The sequence below is a fragment of the Hemitrygon akajei genome, chromosome 3 (genome assembly GCF_048418815.1).
Source record: "Hemitrygon akajei chromosome 3, sHemAka1.3, whole genome shotgun sequence".
Taxonomy (NCBI): domain Eukaryota; kingdom Metazoa; phylum Chordata; class Chondrichthyes; order Myliobatiformes; family Dasyatidae; genus Hemitrygon; species Hemitrygon akajei.
Genome location: NC_133126.1, coordinates 95,011,800 through 95,030,468, shown reverse-complemented (window position 1 = coordinate 95,030,468; position 18,669 = coordinate 95,011,800). Strand labels below are relative to the sequence as shown.

The 18,669-nt window shown below is 40.6% G+C and overlaps 1 protein-coding gene across 2 annotated transcripts in view; it reads right to left on the bottom strand.

Moving 5' to 3' along the window:
- ino80 (INO80 complex ATPase subunit) overlaps window positions 1-18,669 on the bottom strand; it is a 233,907-nt gene that overhangs the window by 42,923 nt on the left and 172,315 nt on the right. The window lies entirely within an intron of this gene.

The following is an 18,669-nucleotide window of genomic DNA, read 5'->3' as shown; positions in this document are numbered from 1 at the left end:
TCAAATATTTTCAGATGTCGGCAGGTAGATTTGACGATTTGGTTCATTGTCTCCAACCATATATATTGCATCGGTGTATGCACAGCCTACAGACATGGTGGAGAAGCAGCAACCGGAAATGCGTAGCTACCAAGCGGACCAATCACAGTTGTTGCAGTCTGCACTGCTGCGACATGCAAGTTACTTTCTTGGGGAGGTGCATGTCACCCTACGGCGTAGGGTGCGCAGTACCTATGGTGTAGATTCGACGTAGAAGTACAAATCAGGTTTAAATGGGTTTCTTCTGAGATGCACAAGTTAAACAAAATAAACATGCAACCAAAAAAATATCAACTTGTTGGACTACACAGAACACAAATGCTGTAGAATTAAACTTCAAGCATCAGGACTGGGTATTGGCTGTTGCTGATTAAACTTGCCAACCTTCCTTATTACTGAAGGTACAATAGACCAAAACTTAGCACGAAAGGGCTGAAATGCATCCTGCAACAAAATAACCTCTGCACAGCCAGCAGGTATTGGAAGCAAGCTCCAGCTTCCAGAATGCCATAACCTTTGAAAATTTGCATTTGTAAACTTCAAACAGGTTTAATTAGAAGTAAGTATGTTTAATGAAAAACTCCTTACTACCAGCAAGTAAATACTTGGGCTAACTTAAAGGGTCAGCCCTCGCAGTTCTGATGTTAAATGCATCAAGCTCAACTCTTCACATCAGTGCTCTGCTTTGGACTTGATGGAGAGAATGTTGGTTGATACAGGATGGTCAGATGTATTAGTATCTGATCATGAGATGATAAGACATTACAGCAGAATTAGGCCTTTAGGACCACCAAATCTGCTCCACAATCACAACTGATCCATTATTCTTTCAACTCCATTCTCCTGCCTTCTCCCCATTACCTAACTAACACTCTTACTAATCAAGAACCCACAAAGCTCTTCTTTACATAAACTCAATTAACTCCAGATTCACCATGCTCGAGCTTGATTTGGAGCCTCATGTTTGACGACGCATTAACCACATCTGTTGTTCTCCACTTAAGTGCAGACTGACCCATGATTTTCCCCAATTCTCATCTGTCAACAAGCTGGAACTATCCACCAAGCACAGCATCAGGAAAGGAATAACATCTTTTCCAAATCAGTGCTCATCACTGAAATGTACTGGATAGGTCAGTGAAGCTTGGGAGGTGGAGGAGAGTGATGGGTTGAAAACAGTGAAATCCATTTTACTGCAGAGAATAGTTGGAAATTATGGATCAATGTTTAGAAAGGAAATTTACAAAACTAAAGCATTTGATTGAAAATAGTGAAAATGGGGGTAGTGTAACATTATATCCATAAAGTGAAGAAAAAGATATGCATACTTGGTGCCTTTCAAAATGCTATGGAGGCCCAAATGCTTTACAGCCAACAAAATACTTGGTGGCATTACTGAATAAAGTAAAAAACACAGTGGACACTGCACAGAAAAAAATAACAAAAATATGATAATGATCAGATTATGTTTGAGCATTATTGAGTTTCAAATGGGATTTGCTGCTCAAAAACAGCACCTTGTGATCTTTTGCAAGCTTTTATTCTTAAGTGGAAAATTGACATCACCACGAGGCCAATATTTGCCACCAACTATGCTTAATTAGGCTTACAAGCTCTTTTTATTTCAGAATTCTATATTTACTTAATTTGTCTCAGTGTGATTTGAACTCTACTTTCTTGAACATGCGCCTAGTAGGGGTTTCCAACCTTTTTTATGCCATGGACCAATACCATTAAACAAGGGGTCCGTGGACCCTAGGTTGGGAACCCCATCTAGAAGGTTACTTGGCTCACCAGCACAAGCATGGCTTTATCAACCTTGAATTAACAAATGGGTCCTCAATACCAAATATCACCTCTGATGTAGCATTCCTCCAGTAGATGCTTCAGCCTTGACATTGTGCATACGTTTGTGTTGAGATTTAAATTCACTACTTTTCAACCAGAGATGAGTTGCAATTAAAATGCCATAGGTTAAATGTGACCTAAACTTGTATTGGAAATTCTAATTTTTAAAAAAATATTCTAGGATGTGAATTTCACAGGTTGACCAAGCATATAATTGTCCACCCCCAATAGCCCTTGAGAAAGTAGTGGTGTGCTGTCTTCTGGGATGTGGCTATGTTGTTGTTAGGGAGAGTGTTGTAGGACTTTAAACCAGCTATGGTAAAGGGACAGGATGGCTTGGGGTTTTATGGAGATATATGGAGAAATTTAAGACTTATGGAGATATTAATAACTGCAACGGGAGCTCTGTACCACTGATCCAGAGACATCTGAATCACCTCCTGGCAGCTTGGAATTTAAAAATTTAAGTGACCAAGATTACTGTAAATTAAAAAAGGCTAGTCTCAGTAAATGTAAGCATAAAATTACTGGACTTTTACATAAACACCTTTCATCAAAGTCCATCAATGAAGGAAACCTATCCTTAACCAATTTGAGACTCAAAACACCTCTACAGTTCAGGGCCATTTAATAATGGTATTAAGCATCATAAAGCAGCAAAGCCCAGGTCCCATGAACAAATAAGAGTACCAAGGAAGCCTTCAAATATTCAGGTTTTATTGTTGACCTACATTTTGTACTACATTCTTGAGATGAAAACAAGCCAAGAGAATGGGATGGCAGATCTCCAGAACTATTGGCAGCCTAAAGGTCAACTGCTTTGTGACCCTGAAGCAATCTGAAGCAACTCAGCTAAGCACAGCAATAAGATGCTTTCAACTGGCAGAGTTCCCATAACAGTCAATTCCCAATCTCCTGTTTATTTTCATAGTCAAGACTGAACTTCATGTGCTGCTTGTGAGAAGTAAAATGCTTTCACCTCAAAAATGAGGATAGAATTACTGAAGAGCTATGACTCCAAAAACACGAGTAGGGTAAATACTTTCAGGGGAGTGAAGAATAAAGAGATCTCCCACCCCCTAATGTGTTACTTAGTAACACCTCTAGCTTAATTAAATTCCTGTTCAAAATTTTGAGACTCACCAATGCAACTGCTCTTGGCATCACAAAAAGCAAATGACTGACAGGAAAGCCCTTTCACAGATGCTGTGAGCTATAATGATTGTCTAACCTGAAAACTGCAATTGCATTTGTTACTAAAAAATGCAATTAACAGAAACAATACTTTTAAAATAAAATGGATGAACATACAAACCTCACTCAGCTTCTATTCCATCTTTGTGAACAATCAACTACCCAATGATTCACAAAGACTGAGATTGAGCTCCCTTCTGTCCAACCAGCAGGGCAGAAAATTAAAGGGAGCAATGAACCTATGCCAAATCACAAAATAGTAATTTTCTTTGCAAAGTATTGGCATGTGACCCATTCATCTTATGGCCTGACCGCATTCACAAATACATACAATAGGAACTCTCACAGGTAATGTACCAGAGGGTTAGAAAGCATTTGGAACAGTGCTACACTGCTGATCAGAACTGCACTGAAGGCTGAGAATGTGGGGAAGATGCAAATAACTGTAGGATTCCCCAGGCAAAATGACTTGTTTCCTGAAAAGGGGAAGTGAATCACATAATGTGCCGTGTACAGCTTTCCTCCTTTTCCTGCAAAGCAAGCAAACAAGCAGCAGATACTGTCCCTTGTACTTCTGCAGCAACATTTTATTCCTGCATCACCTCAGTACAGTTTTGTCTATGGAGAAATAAAGTACCGGGGAACATGATTAGCTTGAATTAAACCACACGTGGTTTAAGGGTGAAATGTGAGAAGTGTAAGAGGAACATGAGGGAAAACTTCATCACTCAGAGGGTTGTGAGAGTGTGGATCAAGCTGCCAGCACAAGTGGTGCATGCAAGCTCAATTTCAACGCTTAAGAGAAGTTTGGATAGATACATGGATAGCAGAAACACAGAGGGCTATGCTCCCACTGCAGGTCAGTGGGAGTAGCAGTTTAAATGGTTTCAGCATGGACTAGATGGACCAAAGGACCTGTTTCTGTGCTGTACTTCTCTACAACAAATATAACATCCCATTGTTTATGAGAATTTAACAAGGAACATTTCCATCCTTTTAATCTGTACATTATCAGTCATAAACTTCTGATTATCTTTCACTAATCAAGCTGGAAAGCAGGAAACTGTTGAGGAAAGGTATATACTAAATTTCTTCAGGTATTGTTGTATCAGCGATTATGTACAATGGATGAATAAACCATGTGGTTTAAAAAAAAGCACAATCTATTGATTAATTTAACTAAGCAGTTAAACGCATTCACTCCATTTCTTGCATTCAGGTCTTGCGTCTTTTCCAAACTTTTATTGATCCATCTCTTCCTTTGTTTATATGCAGGCACACATATTGTAAACCCCTCCCGAAATCTTGCATCACTTTACCTCAAAGGCATTGCTTAAAACTTATTTTTTCCCCTCCAAGGTTTGAGCCTCTATTAGGCCTCTATAAATAACTACTTTTTAATATAATGACTTCAGTAACCTGGACATCGTTAAAGTGATTATCCAACTAAAGATTTTTAAAGGTGTGCAGCTTTTTGAACAGCAATTTACTTCTTCACAAGCATCAGGGGATCTTTCACAAAGGGGTGATATAAAAGATCCCAGGCAATATTTGGTGAGGGGCTTCTGTCAAGTATCTGCATACTGTATCTTCTCAGTTGCACAATCAGACTTAAGTCTCTGAGGCTACATCCACACTAGACTGGATAATTTTGAAAACGCTGGTTTCGCGTAAAAATGATAGGCGTCCACACTATGCGTCTTTAAAAATATCTCTGTCCACATTGAAACGGAGATTTCGGCGAATCTCCTCCTACTGCGCATGTGCAGGATACATCTACCGAAAACAAGCGACATGTTTGGTGTCGAATCTTGCCGTGAAAGTGCGCGTTTGTGTAGTTACAGACTAGAAAAACTTAAACAACGGGCAGCTGTTGGCTCTTGCGCAGGAGGACTTAAAAGTTAAAAAAAACAAATACTGGAGTGTATGGAGGCAACCAACAGGGAGTTCACGGACAAACTGACCCGGCTGAGACGAATATTGAAAAACTGACTAACTCTGTTGCATTAATAAAGCACCTTGTTAAATGTATAAAACATGTCTGCATCAGTGTTATCTTGTATTTCCATACAATGTTACATTAGGCTGTTACACTTCTATTGTCAGAGAAGTACTTGCATAAATAGGTAAACCACCTTCATACCAGCAAGGACAGAAAACAGGGCAAAGTGAGTATACTTATTTATTCAGCAAGGTATGGGTCAAAGTATTCGGTGAGTACATTTCTAACTCTTCTGGCGTCAGTCTCGTTGCCGTCTGTTCTGAAATTGTTAGGTTGCATTCAAGAAAACAATGAAATAGCGCGCTGCCGTCTGACAGCGTTTTCAATTTCTCCGGTTATCCTGTCCACACTGCTCCAGCCAATCCGGCGTTTTCAAAAATACACACTTTGGAGAGCGTTTCTGAAAGCTCCGGTTTTGGGGGACAAAAATGCCGTTTTAGTGTGAACGGAGGGTAAAAACGAAGAGAAAAAACTTCGGTTACGGATTTATCCAGTGTAGTGTGCATGTAGCCTTAGTCGGGTTTGAACAAATCCTTACGAATAATTCAGGGTGAAGAATGCCATTAATGTCATGAAAAAAAGGTCTCCTGTGAGGTACTTGCAAAGCTTTATTATATTAAAGATGTTATATATAGGCAGAATTTACAGAATACTGATCACCTAATTCGTCCTGTGATTGTTTCTGTTGTTTATCCAGATTTGAGTGTGATGAAGGAATACAACTGATATTAATCCTTAAATTTGCATACTTCCTGTCACCAATCTACCACAATTCGCCGTTTTCCACACTTCTGACAATGGATGCAATGGTCAGCAATGATTTAATATTTCTTTTTCCCCAACTGCTACTGATGTAAGATGTTCTCTCAATGCTATTTACACAGTGAGTTATCCAATCTTTTGAACAGTAGAGAACCTTGGGTACACTGGAATGCGAATTGGTTTATTATTGTCATATTGGCAGATGGAGTTCAACCCAGTTAAGTGTGAGGTGGTTCATTTTGGTAGATCCAATATGATGGCAGAAGAAGAGAAGATGGCTAGCATGAGAGGGCTTAGTTTTAAGGTGCTTGGAAGTAGGTACAGAGGAGATGTCAGGGGTAAGGTGTTTTGTTTTTGTTTTTTTACGCAGAGAGTGGTAAATGCGTGGAATGGGCTGCCAGCAACGGCGGTGGAGGCGGAAACGACAGGGTCTTTTAAGAGACACCTGGATGGATACATGAAGCTTAGAAAAATAGTGGGCTATTGGTAAAGCATAGATAGTTCTAAGGTAGGGGCATGTTCGGCACAGCTTTGTGGGCCAAAGGGCCTGTACAGTGCTGTATGTTTTCTATATTTCTATGTTTCTGTGTACTGAGATACAATATGTGGAAAAACTTGACTTGCATACCTTTCAATCACATCATGGAGGTAGTATAAGGTAAAACAATAAGTGTAACAACTACAAATAATGTACAGTACAGGTCAACAACAAAAGTGCAAGAACATAATTAGGTAGATTATGAGGTCAAGTGTCTATCATATCATACCAATAACAGCAGAGTACAAGCTGCCCATGAGCCTGGTGGTACTGATTTCAGGCTTTTATAACTTCTGCCCAATGGAAGAGGCGAGAAAAGAGAATGTCAGAGGTGGACGAGGTCTTGATTATGTTGGCTGCTTTACTGAGGCAGTGAGAAGTATAAACAGAGTCCATCGTAGGAAGGCAGGTTTCTGCGATGTGCCGAGTTGGGTCCATGATTCTCTTGTGAACATTGAGACACCAGAGTAGGGGTCTGAGGACGCAACATTTCAAACCGAGGTGTTTAGAGTAATCATGGAAGAGATGTTGCTGACTACCCTTATTAACTGGTCTGTTGGTGAAGAAATCAAGGATCCAGTTGTGTGGGAGGAGTTTTCTCCCAGAATCCAGAGTTTAGTGATTAGTTTGCTTGGAATTATAGTATTGAAAGCAGGGCGGTAAGTGAATAAGCAATAGTCTGACATGATACACACAAAATGTTGAAGGACATAACCAAGTCTAGGAGCATCTATGGAGGTGAATAAACAGTTGATGTTTTGGAATAAGTCCCTTCATCAAGATTGGAAAGAGGCCAGAATAAGGTGGGAAGAGGGAGGAAGAAGTACAAGTTGACAGATGATAGGTGAGACCAGGCAAAGGGCAAGTCTGATGTCTTTACTGTCCAGATGCTCCAGAAATGAGTGTAGACCAGGGAAATGGCATCTGGCATAGACTTGTTTCAGCAGAGGATGAATTATAGGGTCAAGGTTGTCTGGAAGATTGTGGAGTTATATCATGCCATTTTCAGACTTTCAAAGGACTTCATAATGGTGGATGTCAGTTACTGAACAATAGTTGGTAAGGCATGGTATTTAGTTTTTCTTAGGTACTGAGATGAAAGTGGTCTTCTTAAAGCAGAATGGAACCAAATCAATGGTGGTGATGAATCAGCATACAAGAGGGAGATTGAAAATCTGGCTGAATGGTGTCATATCGACAACCTCTTACTCAGTATCAGCAAGACCAAGGAGCTGATTACTGACATTAGGAGAAGGAAACCAGAGGTCCATGAGCCAGTCCTCATCAGAGGTGGAGAGGATCAGCAACTTTAAATCCCTTGTTGTTATCAGTTTGGAGGACCTGTCCTGTGCCCAGCATGCAAGTACAATTACAAAGAAAACACAACAGCGCCTCTACTTCCTCTGGAGTTTGTGAAGATTCAGCATAACATCTGTAACTTGGAAAAACTTCTATAGATGTGCAGTGTGCAGTATATTGACTACTGCATCAAAACCTGGTGTGGAAACACCAATGACAAATAGAATATTCTTATGAAAAGTAGCAGATACGACCCAGTCCATCTCGGGTAAAGCTCTCCCCACCATTGAGCACATCTACATTGAGTGTTGTCAAAGGAAAGCAACATCCATTATCAGGGACCCCCTTCCCACCACCCTTGTCATGCACTCTTCTCACTCCTACCATCAGGAAGGTGGTACAGGAGCTTCAGGATTCACACCATCAGGTTCAGGGACAGTTATTACCATTCAACTATCAGACTCTTGAACCAAAGGGGATAACTTCACTTGTTCCATCACTGAAATGCCCCCGCAACCTATGGACTCACTTTCAGGGACTCTTCATCTTATGTTTTTGATATTTATTGCTTATTTATTAATCATTATTATTTCCTTTTTCTTGTATTTGCAGTTTGTTGATTTTTTACACATTGGTTGAACACCCAAGTTGGTGCGGTCTTTCATTGATTCTACAGTGTTTATTATTCTATTATGGGTTTATTGAGTATGCCTGCAAGAACATATATCTAGGCTGTATATGGTGACATTATGTACTTAAATAATAACTTTAAACTTTGAAGCACAGATTGAACAGTGAGAGATTAAAAATGTCTGCAAATATTCATGCCAGCTGTTCTACACAGCTTCTAAGGATACAGTTAGACACACCATCCATTCCAGATTCACTCTTCAGAAGATTGATCCTATTTATATCTGCAATAGTAGCTGTGGGCTCACATTGGAGGTTGTCACGGTGGATGCATACCCACTCCCTTCTGTTTAAGAGGTGCACAGAATAAACTCATTGGGAAGCTATGTGTCAATGATGACACTCAACTGTTTTGTAGCCCATTATAACATGCAAGCCCTGTCACAGCTAACTTGGGACTCGATTTGGACTGATACTGCTTCTTAGCGTCTCTAAGTTTTACAGAGGTTCTTTAATTTCTCGCAAAGGTTACAGTCAACCAGCTTGAATACTGCATTCAAAACATTGCCATGTCACTGATCAACCTAACTGGACTTCTTGCCAAAATCTGAAACTGTGATCCATTTTACTAACTATTGTGCTCAGGTTTACTCTACTGCCCCCTTACATAATTTTGCCAAGCTGAGGTTTTTTTCTAAACACAAAGTTCACTGCAGATGCTGTGGTCAAATCAAGACGTACAAACAAGCTGGATGAACTCAGCAGGTCGGGCAGCATCCGTTGACAGGAGCAGTCAACGTTTCGGGTCGAGACCCTTCGTCAGGACTAAAGGAGGAGGGGCAGGGGCCCTATAAAGAAGGTGGGGGGAAGGTGGAAAACCAATCAGAGGAAAGATCAAGGGGTGGGGGAGGGGAAGCAGGGAGGGGATAGGCAGGAGAGGTGAAGAAGGAATCTAAGGGGAAAGCACTATGGATAGTAGAAGAAGACAGAGTCATGAGAGGTGATAGGCAGCTAGAAGAGGAGACAGAGTGAAGGTGGGATGGGGAAGGGAGAGGGAGGGAATTACCGGAAGTTGGAGAATTTGATGTTCATACTAAGGGGCTGGAGACTACCCAGATGGTATATGAGATGTTCCTCCAACTGAAGTTTGGCCTCATCGTGGCAGTAGAGGAGGCCATGTATGGACATATCTGAATGGGAATGTGAAGGAGAGTTGAAGTGAGTGGCAACCGGGAGATCCTGTCTGTTGTGGCGGACGGAGCATAGGTGCTCGACAAAGCAGTCCCCCAATCTGCATTTGGTCTTGCTGATGTAGATGAGTCTGCACCGGGAGCGCCTGATGCAATAGATGACCCCAACAGACTCACAAGTGAAGTGTTGCCTCACCTGGAAGGACTGTTTGGGGCCCTGAATGGTGGTAAGGGAGGAGCTGTAGGGACAGGTGTAGCACTTATGCTTGCAGGGATAAGTGCCAGGTGGGTGATCTGTGGGGAGGGATGTGTGGACCAGGCAGTCGCGGAGGGAACGATCCCTGTGAAAAGCAGAGAGGGGTAGAGAGGGAAAGATGTCCTTAGTGGTGGGGTCCTGTTGAAGGTGGTGGAAGTTGCGGAGGATAATATGCTGAATCCGGAGGCTGGTGGGGTGATAGGTGAGGACAAGGGGGGTCCCTGTTGTGGTGACGGGAGGATGGGGTGAGAGTTGAAGTGTGGGAAATGGAGGTGATGTGGGTGAGGGCATCATTGATGATGGCAGAAGGGAAACCACGATTCTTAAAGAGGACATTTGGGATGTCCTGGAACGGAAAGCCTCATCCTTGCAGCAGATGCGGCGGAGACAGAGGAACTGGGAATAGGGAATAGAATTTTTGCATTTGGCAGGGTGGGAAGAGGTATAATCAAGGTAGTTATGGGAGTCAGTGGGTTTATAGAAGATGTCAGTGGACAGTCTATCTCCAGAGATGGAGACCGAGAGATCGAGAAAGGGGGAGAGAAGTATCCAAGATGGACCAAGTGAATTTGAGGGCTGGGTGAAAGTTAGAGGCAAAGTCAATGAAATTGACGAGCTCAGCATGGGTGCAGGAAGCAGCACCAATGTAGTCGTCAATGTATCGAAGGAAAAGTTGGGGAGCAATACCAGTATAGATTTGGAGCACATAATCCACGAAGAGGCAGGCATAGTTAGGGCCCATGCGAGTGCCCATAGCTACACCCTTGGTCTGGAGAAAGTGGGAAGAGCCGAAAGAGAAGTTATTAAGTGTGAGTACCAGTTCCGCCAACCGGAGGAATGTGGTGGTGTTGGGGAACTGGTGAGGTCTATTAACCCGAAAGTAGCGGAGGGCTTTGAGGCCTTCTGGATGGGGAATTGAGGTGTATAAGGATTGGACATCCGTTGTGAAAATGAAGCAGTCGGGACCGGGGAACTGTAAGTTATCGAAGAAGTGGAGGGCATGGGATGTATCCCAGATGTAGGTAGGGAGGGACTGAACTATGGGTGACAAAATGGAGTCGAGGTAGGCAGAGACAAGTTTTTTTTCTGCCTGATTAGTTGGAAAGCATACATGAACCAAATAAGACACTCTTTTTAATCAAGCAATGCTTTCACTTTAATGGAGGAGGGGGTGGGGGGAGCTTTCCAAGTCTTAGGTGTGTTTTAACGCATTAACACTTCCAGAAGCAAGCTGAACTAGATCCTCTGCTCACTTGCTCACACAATACAACATATACCTGAATAATTCATTGGCAGTTTCAACAGACGGTATTCCATTCAGTTGGCTTAAAGCATTCTGAAAGTTTAAACAGAATACATCAAATGTTAAAAGATGAAACATTCCACTATAAACTGAGCTCTCGGGTAGATGCTCACAGAGCATTTCAAGATAGTATTCAAAGTAAACTGCAATCTTCTCTCTTGCTGGGAATGAAAGAGAACAGCCACAAATTGTAACAGCTCTCCATCATGCAAAATGATTGGGTTCAATTACAGTTCAATATTAGTTTAATTTTAAAAGCACCACAATCCATTTTACTGTTGCTACCCCTCTGTACTTCAGGATTTGGAGCAAAATTGTGGAGTGCCTGCACACACAATAGTCTCAAAATTGTGAATATGCAGACTCTTGCTTTTAAGTCATTTATGCTCTTATGTCAATTACACACAAATAAGTTTGAGACACATTTGATCCCTCAGGCCCATCTATCTGTAGCAGGTTGCATTTCCACTTTGCTGGAACAGTATCCGTTTGGACAGAGCAAAATTCTTTAAGAGTTTTTAATCAAGGGCTCAGAGTTAGTCCTCTTGTCAAGCAGAATGTGACCCATCCAGCAGCTATCAATGATGAGAAACTGTAGATTGATACCAGTTTCTATTTGTCAGCCTGGACATTTAAATATTTAAAAACAAAGCACAGGGTTAACTAGATTAAAAAAAACACTGCGCAGGAGTCCCAATGAAGATGGCCCTCAGAGCCATGTTTCAGAGATAAGATGAAATGACAGTGACTACCCTGATCATTAGTGCTGCACTTCATCACAGTAGGTGCCCCAGTGACACTGGAGTGAATGACAATCCAGGGAAACTTTCAAGAGAAAATAAAACAAACGTTGGGAGTACAATCTCAGCCTCAGAGCATTAATGCAAGAGTTCTTTATAGCAAACTATACTCAATTACCTTTGAGTGATTCACACTACTTCCTCATTGACCTTCCCCCATATTACAAGGTCAAAAACGGGGATGTTTAATAACAATTACAGAGATATCAGTCCCATTCTCAACTCATCCAACAACAGAGTTCATGCTTGCAGGAATGGAATTTGTAGTGACAAGACCAAGTCAAAGGCTGGGAAACTGTAGGCTAGTTATTCAAAAAAATCCGTCATAGGAAAATGTTTTTATTTATGAAGGAAATGATAACAAGGTCATAGAAAACAATAGTCAACATGAGTCAACATGGATTAATCAAAAGAAAATCATGTTTCACAAATTAAAGTTTTGTGAGGTTGCAAGGAATAGAATAAGAAACAGTCTTTGATGAGTAACAACCAGATCTTTATTTTGTATTCATTAATTTAATAAGGCAACTGTTACTGTAGTGTGATCATGTTTGGATTTTCAGAACACCTTCAAAATGCCACAAAAGGGATTCTACCATCCCCTGCAAAGAGTAATTTCAGCTCACTTGGTCCTAGAGTCCAAACACTCACAGGTACATTTAATATACTTTAAAAACAAAAAGAAAACATCCAATCTGCCTGCCTGCTCTTGTGCTAGAAACCTGGTGCCATTAATACTCCAGCTGAAATGAAATGGTGATCACATCATTGCATGGGCTGGTGTGGTATGCTCCATTTGGAGGTAATATGAATTAATTGATTGAAAATGTGAATGGATGGGTAGTAAGTTCACAGACCATACAATGATCAATGGTACAGGTGTTCCCCCACCCCCCACAAAGGTAGAGCGTTCCTATGAAACCTTTCTTAAGCCAAAATGGCGTAAAGCAAAGAACCATCAATTTATATGGGAAAAATTTTCGTAAAAGAGAAAATCCTCTTTGTAATGTGAAAACAGGTTATTAATGTAGGTCTCTTGTAAAAGCGAAGTGGCGTAAAGTGAACATTCGTAAATCAGGGGGCACCTGTATTGTGGATAGTGCAGAAGGTTGCCACTGTATAGAGGGGTACAGATCAGTTGTAGATATGGGCAGAGATATTGTAGATGAAAGTTTAATCTGGCCAAGTTGTGAGGTGACTTTTGACAGACCAAGTACCCTTAACAGTGTTTGAGATACAGAGGGTCCTTTGGGTCCAACAAATGAGATGTGCAGGGCACATTCCGGTTATATATGCACACAGAACGGTGGGTGCCTGGAATGCATTGCCAGGGTGGTACCGAGGACAAATATGAAAGAGACATTTAAAAGGATCGTAGATAGGTATTTGAAAATATAGAGAATGGAAGGATACAGACACTATGTAGGCAAAAGAGATTAGTTTAAGCATTTAATTACTAGTTTAACTAGTTCAGTACAATATTGTGGGCCAAAGAGCCTGTATCTGAGTTGTAGTGTTCTATATTCAAACTCAACTAGTTATCATTCCTGGAAACATATTCCAAATACGTATATTTGGAATGTACGTATATTTGGAATGTTTTATATTCCAAACATCATTCCAGGTACCAGTGCTTTACACAAAATTAGGATGTCTTGTATTAGAGGTGATTACCAGTATACATTAAGGACCGATTAACAAACTGTACACTGCACAGAATGACAGAGGGTCATTTTGGGTGAAGCTGCAAATACAGATACAGCTGCTGAGACCTTGGGTACTTACAAGTACCAAAAGTTTCAAAGAATGCTTGTATACCACTCACTTAATTTGCAGATGCAGGAAGAAATTAGAATAGTAAACATTGTGTTGCCCTTTATTGCAAGAGGATTTGAACACAAGAGCAAAGATACCTTAATGTAGAGCTCTGTCGAGACCAAACCTGAATTACTATGTACATGTCTGATCTTTCTATCTCAGGAAGGATATTTTTACAATAGAGGCAGTATAACAAAGGTTCACCAGTATTATGTCATACTCCTATTGCAAAAATAGACTGAGGTGGGTAGGAATATTGCCCTTGAAGGAGAGATCAACACTATACTCTCAAAATTAGGAGAGGTCACCTCATTGAAACATACAAAAGTCTTAATAGTTAACAGAATAATTACAAGGATGGTATCAGACTGGGGCGAGGGGGGGGGGCAGAATCAAGAGTTACAGTCTCTAAACAAGGCGTCATCTTGGGGGAAATTTCTTCAGGTAGAGAGTAACTCATCAGCACACAAGGGCTATGCAGGCTCATTTACTGAGTACAGTCAGCCCTCCTTATCCGTGGATTCTGCATGCGCGGATTCAACCAACCACGGATTGCGAAAACCCGGAAGTGCTCTTCCAGCACCTGTTGTTCGAGCATGTACAGACTTTTTTTCCCTTGTCATTATTCCCTAAACAATGCAGTACAACGACTATTTTACATAGCATTTACATTGTATTAGGTATTATAAGCAATCTAGAGATGATTTAAAGTATACGGGAGGATGTGCGTGGGTTATCGTGCATCGGGATCGAAAAAAATCGGAAGTTCTCTTAGTAAGTAAGTCAGAACAGGTACATCCGGTATTATTTAGCGTCAATTAGTCAAACGTTTGTCTTAGTATATATAGTATATATTTTACCTTTCTATGTATATAAAACACTTAAGAACATATGTTTCAGCGCCAGGCTTGGGAACGGAAGTTCTCGGAACTCGGGACAGATTGATGTGAGGATCAAAAACCCCAAACCCCAAAACCCAATAATTAAACCACTGCGTTGCTTAGTAATCATTGTAGCTTTCATCGGGGCAGAGCCTTTCTCACTTTATCCTTTAAAATTGTTCCGATCATTGACCGACTGTAGCCTAACGCTTTTCCAATGACCGATGGCGTTTCATCTCTTTCCGATCGCCTTATTATTTCCACTTTATTTTCAATCGTGATCGTGATTATTTTCGTGAACAGAAACACTGCGCATTCAGAGCTCTGGCGCCAGGTCCTAATGTCCAGTGCACTGAGACAGGTTAAATAAGATCTGGGGTTCCGTTGGGTCCTAAGGTCCACCTGATTGAAACAGGTTGCAGAAGGGACGAGCATCCGCGAGGGGTCCCGGAACCAATCCCCCGCTGATAAGGATATTCAAATCAGAGATGGATGGATTTTCCAATATGAAGAGAACCAACAGGTATGGAGCTGATGCAGAAAAGATTCTCTGAGATAAACAATCAGCCATGAACTTACTGAATGGCTGAGCAGAAACAAGGAATCAAGTAGCCTGTAGCCCATTTCTACTTCCACCAACCCAAAGAGTTTCCATTCTCCCAGTGAATTATTTCTACAAGTACACAATGCTCCCTTCACCCCAGAGGTCCATAAAGACTCCAAGCAAAGTCTAACAGAGCTGTAGGGACATCGTTTAAAGAGGAAATAATCCAGATGTTGTTGAATTATTCATCACATTGAATTGTTATCAGAGATAACACTTGCTACCAACAACCCCATAACCCCAATTAGCCTCAACCTAATCATGGGACAATTTACAACAACCAATTAACCTACCTGGTAGGTTTTTGGACTGTGGGAGGAAACAGGATAACCTGGAGAAAACCCACAAATTCCACAGGGAGGATGTACAAAGGCACTGAACTCTTGAACTCTAATGCCCTGAGGTTAGTCCAGTGTAGCACTAACCGTTATTCTAATGTAGGACACCTCCAGGTGAGCTTAAGTTATTTCAAAGTTATTTTCTTTGACAACAGGCAGGAGAGAAGCTAGGGTGCATCCAAAATCCTATGATAAGAGCATGAATCTTGCCTGTTTTTACTGAAACTTGCTGCATAAGCACTGATTCTATTATGCTGCTGGCCAGATTCCAACAGTTGGGATAGAAAATGTAACAACAATCTTTTTGATAGTAATACCTTGTTCTGATACAGGATGATGTAATTATTTTAGGTTTTACAACTGTTCTTTTCCATTGCGATAATGCACTTCTAAATTCAGTCTAATTATTATCTCATAACTCTTAATAACCACAAAGTTTGGCATTTCTTTTTAACAATTACTTCATTATTTGGCAACTCAGTGACTATCGCCAACAAGGGAAAAAATATACAATTTTTCTACCCTGAGTTTAAGGCCTTTAAATAATCATATTCACAGAACACCTTCAACATAAACATTTCTCAATGTAAATTGTTTGATAATATGTGACAGTACGCTATATAATAGAAATTACCGTAGATACCGGATTATAAGCCGCTACTTTTTTCCCACGCTTTGAACAGCTTTGAACACTGCGGCCTTTACTAAGGTGCGGCTAATGCATGGTTTTTTTTTCATGCCGCCAAAAACATTTTGCCTCGTAACAGTAGACCAATAAAATTGATGAGTAGTTCACAGAGGTCCAATGAAATTGTACGATAAATCAAGCGCACTTTCACAATTAAATTATTGTAAATCAGTCATTTGTACTCACCCTCATCAACATGGAAAACACTCGAAGAAAAGCATTGTGCTGCCTTTATGGCAGTTATTTAGTTTATAATATTTTCGCTTAGTAATTCATTTGTTAGTATTTTCTAGTTAAAGTTAGAAGTGTTTTAAGTATATTTGTTTTCTGTACTACATCCCGGGATGCTATGACGTCACATCCGGTTTCGCCGCGTCTTGTGGGGAAATACCGGTTTGCGATAAACGGAAAGGTGGGGGCGAGCGCATTAGACCCGCGCGATGATGTAGCTTTTAAGTTAAAGGCGATCAATAACTTTTCCTGGTAGGCTGCAGTATATATTTTTTTAACCAGTCGTTAGGAGATATTGGAATGTTGTTCGTGCACTGTTCAGTAAAAAAGTATACGCAACGTAATTTGTGTGTTACCGATACGTATGTATATTTAAAAGTAGCCGTGTTACAGGCACGGTTCGAAAAAAAGCATTTGCAATATGTATTTGTTTATGTTACCATACGGATTTAATTAAAAGTTAAAAAATCCTCACGTGTAATATCTTTCTGTGTAAATATCTCATATTACAACGTGGGACACCTGCGGCTTAAAATCCGGTGAGGCTTGTACAAGTACAAAATTGATTTTCTTTCTAAAATTAGAGCCTGCGGCTTTTAATCAGGTGCGCTCTGTAGTACGGAATCTACGGTATATCAAACCAAAAGTTTTAAAAGGAACTTCTTAAATGGGGAAAGAAGTTGCAGATAAGGTCTTGTGGGGAGGTGGGGGGTAGAATTCAAGAGATTCTGAAGAGATGGTTATAATGGGTGGAGCAGAGGAACAGTGCTGCACAGACCTGAATTGGTAGTCTGAAGGCTCTTAGTAAAACTGGAGATGGTTCTGGAGCAAGGCCACACAGAAATCTGGAGTAAAGGACAGAAAGTTTAAAGAAGGCTTTGCTGGACTGGGAGCCAAAGCAGATCTGTGAGCACAGTGGTTACTGGCAAAATTCAACTTAGAGTTTGGAAAAGGACAGAGTTTTAGTTGAGTTCCAGTTCATAAATGGACATAGATTCAAAGATGTTATGATATCTGCAGTGCCCAAATATAACTGCTTTCTGTGGCTGTACATCAGCATCAGTCTCGCTGTACACCAGATCAGTATGAAGATAGCATATTGGATCAGACTATGAATGCATACAAGCTGCATTGTCTTTTAACAAAAATGGCCTCAAAACTTGTACTTCATTGAACTTAGTGTTTATGTTGATGTTATTATCTATACTTGCACCTTACTGATAAGCTCAATATGAACATGTGCAGCTATAAACTAAGGTATAGTTTGAATGAACACATTTAAAAATATTTTGATTAAAATTATAAAGAGAACGCAAGACCAGAGGAAACACACGTAATCATTCCCTTCCAGAAATACTTTGAGGCACAGTGCACTCTTGCTGTTTCTTACAAGAAGTATAAGTTTTCCAAATGAGCTTGTTCAGTCACTTGAATTGATGCCCGCAGATGGTTTGGATATAATCAAGATGTGCAAACCCCCTTGCTCCAACAATCAATCACTGGTGTCATGAGGAGTGACTGTGGGCTCAGGATCTTTCCACAAACAGCTTGTTCCTGCCTAGTGCAGCTTAGAGACTTTTCCTGTTTGTTACTGAGAAATACACAAATACAACATTCTTAATGACACAATCCAGAATGAGTGACCAATCTAAAGATTACATTAAAACCAAACTCCAAAGCTTATGTATATAACTTCATTAAGGTTTGAACAGTATGGGAAAAGGCAAGGATAAAGAGAAAAACTCTTGATGGTATAGAAATGAAGTTGTTATATTTGAATGCATCTTGGAGCACAGTTAGAAATTGTCAAGTATGATGTTGTGGGCATCAGATTTGTGGTTGAAAAAGATCACAACGGAGTTTAATATCAAAGAGTACACACTGAATCAAAAGGACAGACAGGTGGGCAGAAGGAGAGGAGGTAGCTCTATTGGTGAAAAATAAATTCTTAGAAAGTAACATAGGATCAAAAGATGTTGAATCTCTGATGGCAGAATTAAAGTGCAAGGTTAAAAACTCTCAGGTGGGAGTTATATACAGGCCTCCAAACAGTAGCCAGGATGTGGGCTACAAATTACAAAAGACAGAAAAGGCGCGCTAAAAGGGCTATGTTGCATTGATCATGATGTATTTTAATTGCAGGTAAAATGGAAAAAAATCAGGTTGGTGTTGGATCCCAAAGGAAGGAATTTGGAATTCTTCTTGGGATCCCAAGAAGATGGCTGCAAGATGGCTTTTTAGAACAGCT